Source organism: Aedes aegypti, chromosome 3, assembly GCF_002204515.2.
Source record: "Aedes aegypti strain LVP_AGWG chromosome 3, AaegL5.0 Primary Assembly, whole genome shotgun sequence".
NCBI lineage: Eukaryota > Metazoa > Arthropoda > Insecta > Diptera > Culicidae > Aedes > Aedes aegypti.
This window is the reverse complement of record NC_035109.1, coordinates 166,884,198-166,896,209: the sequence shown is the minus strand read 5'-3', so window position 1 is coordinate 166,896,209 and position 12,012 is coordinate 166,884,198. Positions and strand designations below refer to the sequence as shown.

The following is a 12,012-nucleotide window of genomic DNA, read 5'->3' as shown; positions in this document are numbered from 1 at the left end:
GTTGTAATTTTCGGTCGAACTTTCGTTGCTTGGATCAAATTAAAAATTTAAATTAATTCAATTTTTTTGTACATAATGGCTTTTCTAGGCCTATAATAAAGATGCTTTGAGGTTTATTAGTTTTTATATAAATGCTTGGAAACTATTTTTGGTCCATAGTGGGCAAAAGTTCGAATCCGCAGGACAAAAGTACGAGCCGACTTGTACAAAACACCAAAGATTGAAAACTTGTTCTTTGTTGTACAAAAAATAATTTGCATTGATTGCACACGCCACATACATCAAAATCGTAGAACATGATTTAGAAAATCGTTCATTTCATAGGGTAAATACCATTGCTCACCTAGTTTCTGTAGCCTATCTTACGCAATTTTTCCTCAGCTTTCTCATGGTGATCTTAGAATTCAAAACGAGCGGTGCGCTAATGCTAAAAAAAACGATTTTTCTAACAAAATTCAAAATGGCGGCCAAATTCAAAATGGACGCCAAATTTTTTTAACATCAAATGAAAGCTATATCCTTTCTCTATACGATGCCACTAAGTTTGCTATGCGTTCCAAGCGAAATATGAGACATATCACGTGAAGAAATACCCAATATTTATCGAAAAATGGGCTTTTTCGCAAACTGTTTAGCCAGCTGGCGTACGAGGGGTCCACTAATTTGAGAAAACCAAAAGGACCACCCTTAAGTTTTATCGAAAACAAGCGATCAGTGAACTAAAATTGGAATTCTAACGATGGGTGACGATGGCGCACAGTGGCGCATGGCCGGACAAAACCTCAAAAACTCATGTTCTCAAAATCACTCGTCAATATTTTTTATAGACTTCTTTACTATTGAGCGACAATTTCTCAAAATTTGAGATTGATCTGTTCTGTTTTCGATTTTTGGCAGCATCGTAAGTGTGGGAAAGTCAGCAAAATTGGACTGCTCGAAATTCATCAACTTCGATTCACCTAGCAAACTTCAAACATCAGTATCTCAACGAAATCACAACCGATTTAAGCTCAATAGGTTCCATTTGAAAGCGTAGTTATAAGCCTTAGTTTTGACTATAATTATATAATTTTTAACATATCAAGTTGATATTTGTAGCAAAAAATGTTTCAAATAATCTTTCTCCAAAATTTTGTTAAATTTTCTAAACTTCGTACGTTTTATGTGAAGAGTTTCGGGAAAATGAGTCACTCACTATGAAGCAGCATATCATCCTTACTTTCAAACGTGCAATCGTTTTTCTTGCCCCTTTTGCCCCTAGAGGTGAAAATTCCATTTTCATTTTTCATTATAATTTATCGATATCATCATTCAAATCTATATAATTGGTCATAATTCGTTTGAAACTTTAGTGGAATTTCTAAAAGGAAGTTAAATTTGTACCTCTAGTTCAGGTTTATGCAAAAATTTCTGCATTACAACAAAAAAATGTAGGAAAAAAACTTAATTTGGACCAATTTCACTAGAAAATCGAATTTTCAATTTGACTGTTATTTCCAACGAGATGATATCAGGTATCCAAGATAATTAATAGATAACTATTATCTAGTAATTTGAGACGTATTTTAGGTTTTGTCCGACCTTTGTATGAAGGACCGCCACTGTGTGGCGGCCTGGTTTCAGCGAGAATTGCTAAATATTGATGTTACGGTTTGCCTTCACGGTAAAATCCAATGCTACACAAGAAATAGATTTAAATCATAATATTGTTATACAAGTTCTAAGAAAACATCCTTAACCCCTCTACCGGCAGCTTCATTTTTTATCGCAAGAAAAAAATTCAAATCGCGATAACTTTTTTGTTTCTCGGTATTTTTGCACCATTTTTTCACAAGTTCTCAAAAAACTCTTCTAGTTTGAGGATCCGTGTCGATATTGATGATTGGTGATCTGGTTTTAAAGATATTCCAATGTTCCTTGGGGGACCGACATTTTTCATACAAAATATCTTAGGCAGCCATTTTGTTTTATGTCAACTTATCGAAAAGTAAAATGTGGGCTATACAATGTCATATAATAAGGAGCTACTCTGAAAAAATCATACAAATTGGTTAAGAATTCATAGAGATATCTGAAAATTACGATATGAAGTTTTCAAGATCTTTATTTGGTCAGCTTGGTACCAGCAACATAAATGCTCATTACTCAAAGACGGCTGCTCCAAATTGCTTCATTTTTTCACAACATACTCTCATTAATGTATTGTTCCTAAGAGTGAACATCTGAATACGTAAAAAAATCTGTAGCCTAAGATATATACGTGGGTTATGATTAAGCGTCGGTCCCCCAAGGAATTTCGGAATACCTCAGGATCCAGATGACCAATGATCAATATTGACACGGATCCTCAAACTAGAAGAGTTTTTTGAGAACTTGTGAAAAAATGGTGCTAAAATACCGAGAAACAAAAAAGTTATCGCGATTTGATTTTTTTTCCTGCGGTAAAAAATGAAGCTGCCGGTAGAGGGATTAATTACACACTCCGAAAAAATCATGTGATTTTACGTCTTTCGGATGCACATAAAAGAAGCGAGCCGAATGACGTGAATTTATGTCATATTTCAAATACCATAGCGTCTGATTCGGGAAATGCCGTTCATAGTGCCATCGTTTTCGTGTTCATTAACGTGTAAAATTACATTTTTTGTTCAATGCATCTTCAAGAACACAAAATTGTGTCGTTTTATCATTTACATAATGTGTCATTCAGTCATACTATGAATTACGTCCACAGTAATTTCCATTATTTTTAAGAGTGTACGCTTGAGGAAGTTGCTCTTGAATCTTTTGGTTAATTCCCTAAGGGCTTCTCCTTAAATTCCTCTTGATTTATCCCAAAACCCCTCTGAGATTATTCTGGAAATCTTGAGATTCATTCTGATATATCTTTAAATTCTTCTGGAAACCTTAGTATTCTTGAAGATATCTCTCTGAGATTGTTCAAAACAATTTTATAGAACCCTTCCGGTATTACTTATGAGATTCTTCTAGACATCCCTATGCGATTATTCTGGGCATATTTTTAGGATCCTTGCAGGAATTCCTCTGTGATTTTAGCGTGTATCTCCTCGAGACTTCTTTCATAATCCTGGGAATTAAATTCATAGATTCTTTTTTTCGGAAATATTACGCAAGTTTCTACTCTTTTAGATATTTTTTAGAGGGTTCTTCCAAAGATTTCCTTGGTCTCTAATAGCAATTCTTCTGGAATTCCTCCGAACTCTGAGATTCTTCCGAAAATGTTTCTTAGATTTTACCGGTAATACTCATAGGATTCTCACGAAAATGCCTCTAATGAAAATCATCTGAGATGCTTTCGGAAATTCTTTTGGAATACTTAAGAAAATTCTTCTGGATTTCTTTCAAAAAAAAACCTCTGTAATTTACTGCCTCAATATCCTTATAATATAATACTTCTGGGACTCTTCCTAAAATCCTGTTGGAATTCTTCCAGATATCTTTGGAGGAATCTTTCGGTAAACCTTATGGTATTTTTTCGGAAATCTGTCTGAGGATCCTCTGAATACTTCCCACTAGATTTTTGTTTCGAAGATTCTTTAATAAGTCCTTCCAAAACTACTTCTAGGATGCTTGTGATTATTCTTTCGAGTATCTCGCTAGGATTCTTCCGGAAATCCTGCTGGAAGGCTTCATAATTTCTTTGATAGATACTTCCGGATTTTTTTTTCTGGAATTATTACTGCTCTTCCGTAAAACCTTTTGAGATTCAGCCGGAAATACCAAATCATCCAGATATCATTCACGGATGCTACCGGAAGTTTCAATGGGATTCTACCGTGAATCGTTCTGGAATTCTTGCGGTAATAACATTGGTATTCTTCAGACAATAATTCTAGGACTCTTCAGAATATCTTTCATGAATTCTTAATTTGCGAAAGAATCACAAAGAAATTTCTGAATGAATTTTGGGGGGATTTCTGGAAAAATTACTTATGGATTTCCGTAAAAATCTGAAAAAGTCCCATGAGGATTTATGGACGAATTACAGATAGGTTTTTAGATGTTTTTCATAGTGATATCCAAAAGAATCCCAGAAGTTATTTCGGATGAATCGCTGTAAGATTTTCAGGAAATTCCCAGGGGTTTTGGAAGATTTCTTTAAGACATCCGGAAGAATTCCTGAACATTTTTCGGAATACTTCCAGAGCGATGTTAGAACTCCAGAAAGATTTATGGAAAAACAAACGGAATTTCCTGAATTCTTTCAGGTTAAAGTTTATAAGAGTATTAGAGAGATTTTCGTATGAAGCTCAGTGGTACTTTTTAAGAGTCCCGGAGGATTTCCGAACAATTTCTGAGGAGTTTTCAGTAGAATTTCTGAGATTTTTTTTTTTAAATTTTGGGTGGATTTCCAGATTGTTAAATGAATCCACGAGAGATATCTGGAAGAATTTCCAGACAGGATTTCCGAAAGTATTCCATAGGGATTTGCGGAAGAATTCCAAGAGTTTGAACGGAATAATCCGACAGTGAAAGAACAGATTCTTTATTATAGTTTCAGACGGATTTCCGGGAGAATCCCAGAAGAACCGGCATAATCCTGAGAGAATCTAAGAGATATCCAAAAAAGTCCCGGCGACATTCATGAAAGAATTACTGATGGTTTTCTGGAAAAAATCAGATGGTATAATGTAATAACTTTGGATGTATTTCCGGAAGAAATTCTGAGGGATTTTTGTAAGGAAACCGAAAGATTTCTGAAAAAAAAAACTTCAAAAGATATTCAGAAGAACCACAGATCTTTTCAAAGAATTCCATCCCTCTGAAAGCAATCATAGAAACATTGTCTGCAGAATTCCAGGGAAATTTCACGGATGAAATCCGGAAGACTTCCATAAAAATCCTAAACGAATTTGCGGGATAATCCAAGAAAAAGTCTTTCTGGTACTTTTTTTCGGAAGAATCACAGAGCGATCATAGAGATAACTATAATAATTTCAGGATTTCTAAAAGAAACTAAGAGGACTTTCCGAGAGATTCCCAGAAGGGTTTTTTTTTCTGAAGAATCCCACAGGAATTCATGGAATATTTTCCGAAAAAAATTCTGTAGTATCATAAATAAAACGCAAGAGGAATCCCAGAAGCATTTCCAGAATAATCCAAAAAGGATTTCTGGATGGATCAGCTCGAGATAGGATTATGAATAAGCAACAGAGGGATTTCCTGGTAAATTTCAGAAGGATTTCGTATGAAGGATTGCATGAGGATTACCGGAAGAACTTCAGAGATATTTGGGATAATCCCAGAGAAATTTACGGAACTTCTTGAAAAATCCTAAAGTGATTCAATTGATGATTTTAGATGATCTTCCCGAAAAATCTCAGAATAAATGAAAGAAGATTAAAAAATAGTCACTAATGCATAAATTTTAATTATTTTGTGATTATTATATTTAGTGTTATTTTTTCGTGTATGCGCTCGAGAAATGAATCTGGCCCTGGTGCGACAACCGTGCTAACAAAAATGGTCGGAACTATCCGTCAAATTCGCTCACCAAAACCATTTTGGTGAATATAACAATACAGCTGATGTCTCCATATATATAAGAAATTTTATTTTTCTAAGATAATGTCATTTACATACAAAATAGAAAAAAGTGGGCCTAAATGAGAATTTTGCGGTACTCCAGAGCATTCACAAATGGGTGCTGAGAATTTATTTTGGAAGCGCGCTATTTGTTTAAGATATGATAGATATGACTGGGTCCAACTCAAGAGTCCTGGCTTTATTCATATATGTTTTTGCAATTTGAAGGTTAATAATGGTATATCGATTCGGTCAAAAAATTTCAGAAGGATTTTACTTGCTAGACAATTTTGTCGTTTACGAGAGAATCAAAACAGGCACCCAATACGAGGATGTCCAACCTTCTGGGAATCTTCCATTATGCAGAGACATATGGAAAAGGCGTATTAAGGGAAGAGCAAGCTCTTCAGAAGGATTCTTGAAGAACACTGATACAATACCGTCCGGTCCTGCTCCCTTAGATGCGTCCAGGTTTTTTAGGACTGTGAAGATTTCTTGTGATAGTTTTACTATTGATATGTTATTAGAAATTTCTGGAAAATAAGAAAAAAAAAACACTCAACTTAGGAAAATATAATTTAAAAACTATTGAAATATGCGATCTATTGAGTATCGAGTTGCGACGCGGCGAAATTGATCAAAAAACGATCTTTGCAAGTTAGTCAACTCATTTTTCAACGCGGTGCAGTATACTCTATGCCAAGGGAAGTCAGAAAATTTCCATTACGAAAAGATCCTCGACCGACCGGGAATCGAGAATCCCAGACACCTGAAGGACGTTAGCACTAGGTTAAGGAAGGCCTTCTCAGTATATACAATATACTGGACCAATACATTGATAAAATATCTGGTGGTAATACAAAAGATTTTTTAATGACAAGCCAGAAGCATTTTCTACTCCACCATCTGAGGAAAACGCAGTGAGTTATTTAGCAAAATATTAATAGGAAGTATTTACGCCCTACCTTCTGTAAAGTAATTCGTTTTTATAGGAATTGATTCGAGACTGTTGAGTGTCTTAACTCAGCGCATTGCCTAATTCCGCGCTTTTTGACTAAAATCTTGCGAATTCAAAAATAAAAACTATTTTCAAACTGTTGCGCATTCAAGGTCCTACTTCACTGTGTTACATAGACTACCATAATTGAATCTCGAATTACTTGAAAATGTACACTGATTTACGGTACCCCATGGTATTTCTCAAACTTTTAAATATATTTCTTCCTCCTTTGCTTCTATGATACACAGGATTGCTCGATAATGCCAATCATTTCTGTATGCCATTACAGTCAACTCTCCACATCTCGATATCTCTCCCTATGTCGATGTTTGATCCGGTCCCTTCATTCTGCATCTCTCTATATCTCAATATTCTCCTTATCTCGATGTCTCCATATTTCGATGTATTCCTGTTGATTTTTTTTGTTCTCAATTTTCTATCTATATATCGATATGAATATTACCAAAGGTTGCTAGACCAGATTTAAGCGATTCAAAACAATTTGGAAATTCAAAATGAAGGTTGTTTCTTTATTTTTTTCCTAGTAACGGAGTGAATTTCAATCTAGTGTTCATTGAATTAATGTTCTTTGTCTCGATCTCTCCCTATCTCGATGGTCCCTTCGATATCGAGATGTAGAGAGGCGACTGTAACTTTGTTTTAGTGTGAAAAGGACAACTTTCTATCTTACAAAAATTTAAAAAAAAAAAAACGACGCTAAACAACCAATCAAAATACCAGAAATAATTATAAATTTTGTGCAGATTCTGGGGTAGGTTTTTGGAAAAATCTACGGAGTACAGAGTCGCCGGATGATCAGTACCGTAACACATTTTTATACGCAAAACTCTAACAAACCTGACTCGTACGGAGATAAACCAGTCATAGGGCTAAAAATCTACTTACATAGAGAATAATAATTCCTGTATTACCGTTGAATGATTTTCTTATTTCAGGTATTAGAAGCTGCACAAATTGTACAGAGACAGCGTCTTACAGAAAGCGCATAAGGGTTTCCTGTGCTGCAACATAGTCAACTAGGGTTTCACGGATGCTTCTCGAGATGTATTAGTATTCCGGGGAAACTTGTAAAGCAAGCAGACACAGATTAAGTGCTCCATTTTACGGTATTTCTAATAGGGTCAAATGAATTTCCGACGGAAAGCGTCATTGCATGTTATGTAACAGAGGCAGGTGCCCCGTCCTTAAGCCTGCTTCGCTGCTAAAACAGTTATTTCTTGGCCTATCTTGATGCATGGGAAATTCCTACAAGAAATCATTCAAGAAAATTTCTTTTTTTCTGATTCCAGTACGCAGTTGAAAAAAAAAGTCAGTTCAAATGGAAGTCGCTGTAGAAAATTGCTGCATGGAATCAGTTAGAAATTTCTTCAGTTGTCAATAGCAAATCAGGCTTTAGCCGAGGCACCAACTCTTGAACAGTTTTATTAGCCTCCTCTATACATCTCCAAAGAAAACATTTTGTAGCGGAGGCATAAGTTCGATTGGTGATCGGCAGCTGTAGCTAGTAGCTACCACTGACAAGATCAAGCTAAGTCTAATTGAAATATTAGGGCTTTGCTTGGTCGAAGTTTTACCATGTTAAAGATCTTGGCGTGATCCTTGACCCCCAGCTAACTTTCAAGCGACATGTGGCTTATACAGTGGAAAAGGCCTCCAGAACCTTGGGATTTATTTTTCGTATCGCCAAGGACTTCACCAATATGAATTGCCTCAAGTCGCTGTACTGTTCGCTCGTTCGTTCGACGCTAGAGTACTGCTCTGTCGTTTGGAATCCGTATTACCAAAATGGTACGGAAAGGATCGAATCCGTTCAGCGGCGTTTTATACGTTTTGCTCTTCGTCGACTTCCATGGCGAGACCCGTTCCGGTTACCGAGTTATGAAAGTAGGTGCCAGTTGATTCACATGGAAACTCTCCAGGTGCGCCGTAACATCGCCAGAGCAATGTTTGTAACCGACACGCTACAAGGAAGGATCGACTGTTTGACTATTTTGAGGACGATTGATCTAAACGTTCGTCCCAGAGCGCTACGTAACAACTCACTGCTGAGATTGCAATTTCGACGCACAAACTATGGCCAGCATAGCGCCCTAAATGGAGCGCTACGAGTCTTCAATAGATCAGCTTCTTGTTTCGATTTTAATTTGTCCCGTGCTACAATCCGTCGTAACCTTTCTGTATTCTTTTCAAGAAGAATGGACGAATAACGATTTAATTTTATTATTGTGTTGCGCACCATGACTTTTGTTAAATTTAAGATAGTTTAATCACCATTGGGACACAAATCGTCTGTTGGTGTAAGATAATAATAAATAATAAATAAATAGTAGATAGCATACAATTTCATGTGCTTTGGAGATACAAAAAAACAACTTTATTAACACATGGTCCCTTTCGCATTGCTTTGAACGCCTCTGATATTAAACATGTGTATCAACTCATCATCTCTGGAGCTTCCCATAGGTACATAGTAGGTACACCCCTTGATTTTACTGTTGATGGATGGATGGTTAGATGAATGTTGAATCTTCGGTGCAAAAGGTAGCGTATATCCCGATGAATAAACAAAGACGAGCAATGCTTTTTTGAAACGATAAAACATACGACAGCACCTCACTGGAAGAGTCGGTACAGGCATATCATGCTTACGTGTGATATGATGTAGTGCTGTCGCAAACATATGTTCTTCCTCGAAGGTTAGGCTATGCAGCTGGAATCACTGGTAGGATTACTGTTGGTGTAACGGTTTCAGTAGCAACCTGTATCTGTTGCAGTACTAGCTATGTAGGATACATGCATCATCTTAAGATGCGGATGCTGTGGGTACACAAAGAATGCTATTAATATATAGGGCAACTAGGGTAACTTGACTTTTTGACCATTTTTGGGAGGTTTCCTGAAACAATTGGGTTTAAAATTTACATTCATATTATTTGAATGAACGTGAATCTTACTACTGAAACAGCGAAAAATAGTACAAGTTGATTTTTTCCAAAAATTAAATAAATTGGTAAAAATCATAAAAAATAGAAAAATAATCTATTAGTTTAAATTGATTCCATTCATTGTATAAGTATTTAATTTTCAAACTCACAATTAGTATTCTGCACCTACTCGGCAAAATAGAATTGAAAAAGCATTAATTAAGCCCATATTTATTTAGCACTAAACTTTTACAACCGATTGCACCAATACAAGGCAAATAGAAATTATAACACTATAATTGACCTCAATTTGTTGCACGAACAGATCCACGCTTCTAGCTGCTTAGTATGATAGACATGCTTCCCGCGGGAAGGTGACTAACCTAAACTCACCTTTCTTCGCTATTTTCTTTTCCTAGAACAGCGCGCAATTTGCACATATATTGACAACTTCGGTGTCATTAAAATGTGCATCTGCCCATCGCCGGTTTCCAGTCGGTGATGGCCAGTCGAGAACTTATGTACACGCCGAAATAGATTCACACAGTGTAGATCAGTGGGCGTGTTCTACTAATTATTATTAGAGTAATACGTACATACACATTATTGCTTTGGTTTCCGTTCAATGCAAGATTAAATAAAATAAAATTTAAAAAATCTTCCGTCTGCAACAATTTTAATCCTATATGTTTCTTGATGCACTGCATTTAGAGTGTAGACACTATAGAGGCGCACATGAAGAAAGTACCAATAAAACTTCTTGTTATTTCATGTGCTGCACATCTAACATGCCTACTGGAGCTCCAACCTGTCTTCGAGTTGTATTCTTCTTCACCAGGGATTTCAATTGAGTTTAAGGTGATTATTAAACGAAGCCAAACTTAGGATTCTCAAGTGCACAAGACGAGAGAATCTGTCAACAGTTCGCGTTGAAAACCAATCAAATTGCTTGCTTGCCGGTGGTGACTAATGGGATAGATTTTCAACATGGAGCGCTGTTTCGTTCTCAAGTCCTGTGCTCTTGAAAATTTGAGGTGTGGCTTCGTTCTATAATCACCTTAAAATACGCCTCAAAGATTTTCAAAGCTATCTAAAAATCATTATCGCATCACACACAGCACGACACCTCATCGGAGCCACTTTAAAACCTGCTCAAACAAAGTTATTCAACCTATCAATCAAACCTATTCTTCGTGTTGCTTCTCTTGCTTTCTCTGATGCCGATCTCTGAGCAGTAACGGCGAGTAAGAATCTGTACATATGTATATCGAGATGGCTAATTGAGAAAGCCTATGACAGGAAAGTGACATAAAAAAGGCTTTCAGCGTAGGGCGCTGATGTACGCAAGCACAAATTTTTGCTACAGGTAATACTTTAGTTTTACCTAAGATCCCAATTTATTATTTTAATATTTTTATATCAGCTATTCAGCAAGACCAAGCTGAGGGCCGTGGGTTCGAATCCCACCGGTGTAAGGTCTTTTCGGGCTGGACATTTTCTCGACTTCCCAGGGCATAGAGTATTTTGCCATACGATAATCACATGAGAATATGATCAATTGGCAAATGAAGCTCTCGAATAATAACTGTGGAAATGCTTATAAGAACACTAAGCTGAGAAGCATGTCCTGTGCTAGATGTCGTTGTAGTCAGCCCAAATTTACTATGCACCCCATGAGGATTTAATTTTTGATCCAACAAGGAGTCGGCGTCAACACAAATTTAAAAATGCAAGAAGAAGGGAACAAGAAGGGAGAGATAGTCTCGAAATCACAAGAGTGATCCGCTGTGACACATCATGTATCGGTAATTGAATTGTTGAAAAATTCATTAGGATGTTTCCAATGAAATATGTCTCGAGTTTAGTACCAAAAAGACGTATCTCTGAATCGATCTTCATAGATTTTAACTTGAACAGGAAGTTTTTATTTTCCTTCTTCGTATTGCATTGTAAAATCTAACGTAAGTTGAATGAATATCGCGTAATATACCAAAGAGACATGTTGGTTGTAGAGAAATTGATCACTGAAAAGCAGATACGCCGTCTGATACCAAACGCTGGATATGTTTTTTTTATAATGCTCAATTGAATATAACGACCTTGAACAACATCATTGAATTATACATACGTGCCTAGCCGAATTATCGTCGACCTTCACAGAAATTGGACATCTCGTCACCGCCATCACATGTCATCGAGTTGAAACTCCGACAAGACGCATTATAGGACAGATTTGGTATTGACAGTTATTTTTTTGCACCATCAGCAGCCAAGCAGTCTAGCACTTTTATGCGTGGGTTGTGTATGATAAAAGTAAAAAAAAAGCCCAGTTTATCTGCAACAGTAGTGCGGTACGCTATACTGTAGCAAGGTGTTAACATTTTTACTTTCTACAAAGCGAATACTCTGAACAGTGTCGTTCATTTTTTATTCCACGTGCCTGACCGAGGAGGATTTCGTTTGACCCGGGAGCCGCGGTCAAGAGGCAAAAAATGATGGAAGGAGCTTCGCATCTTCCTC

The 12,012-nt window shown here is 36.5% G+C and overlaps 1 long non-coding RNA gene across 2 annotated transcripts in view; it reads left to right on the top strand.

Moving 5' to 3' along the window:
• Positions 1-12,012, top strand: part of LOC110679629 — a 427,025-nt gene that overhangs the window by 39,083 nt on the left and 375,930 nt on the right. The gene's annotated exons all lie outside the window — the stretch shown is intronic.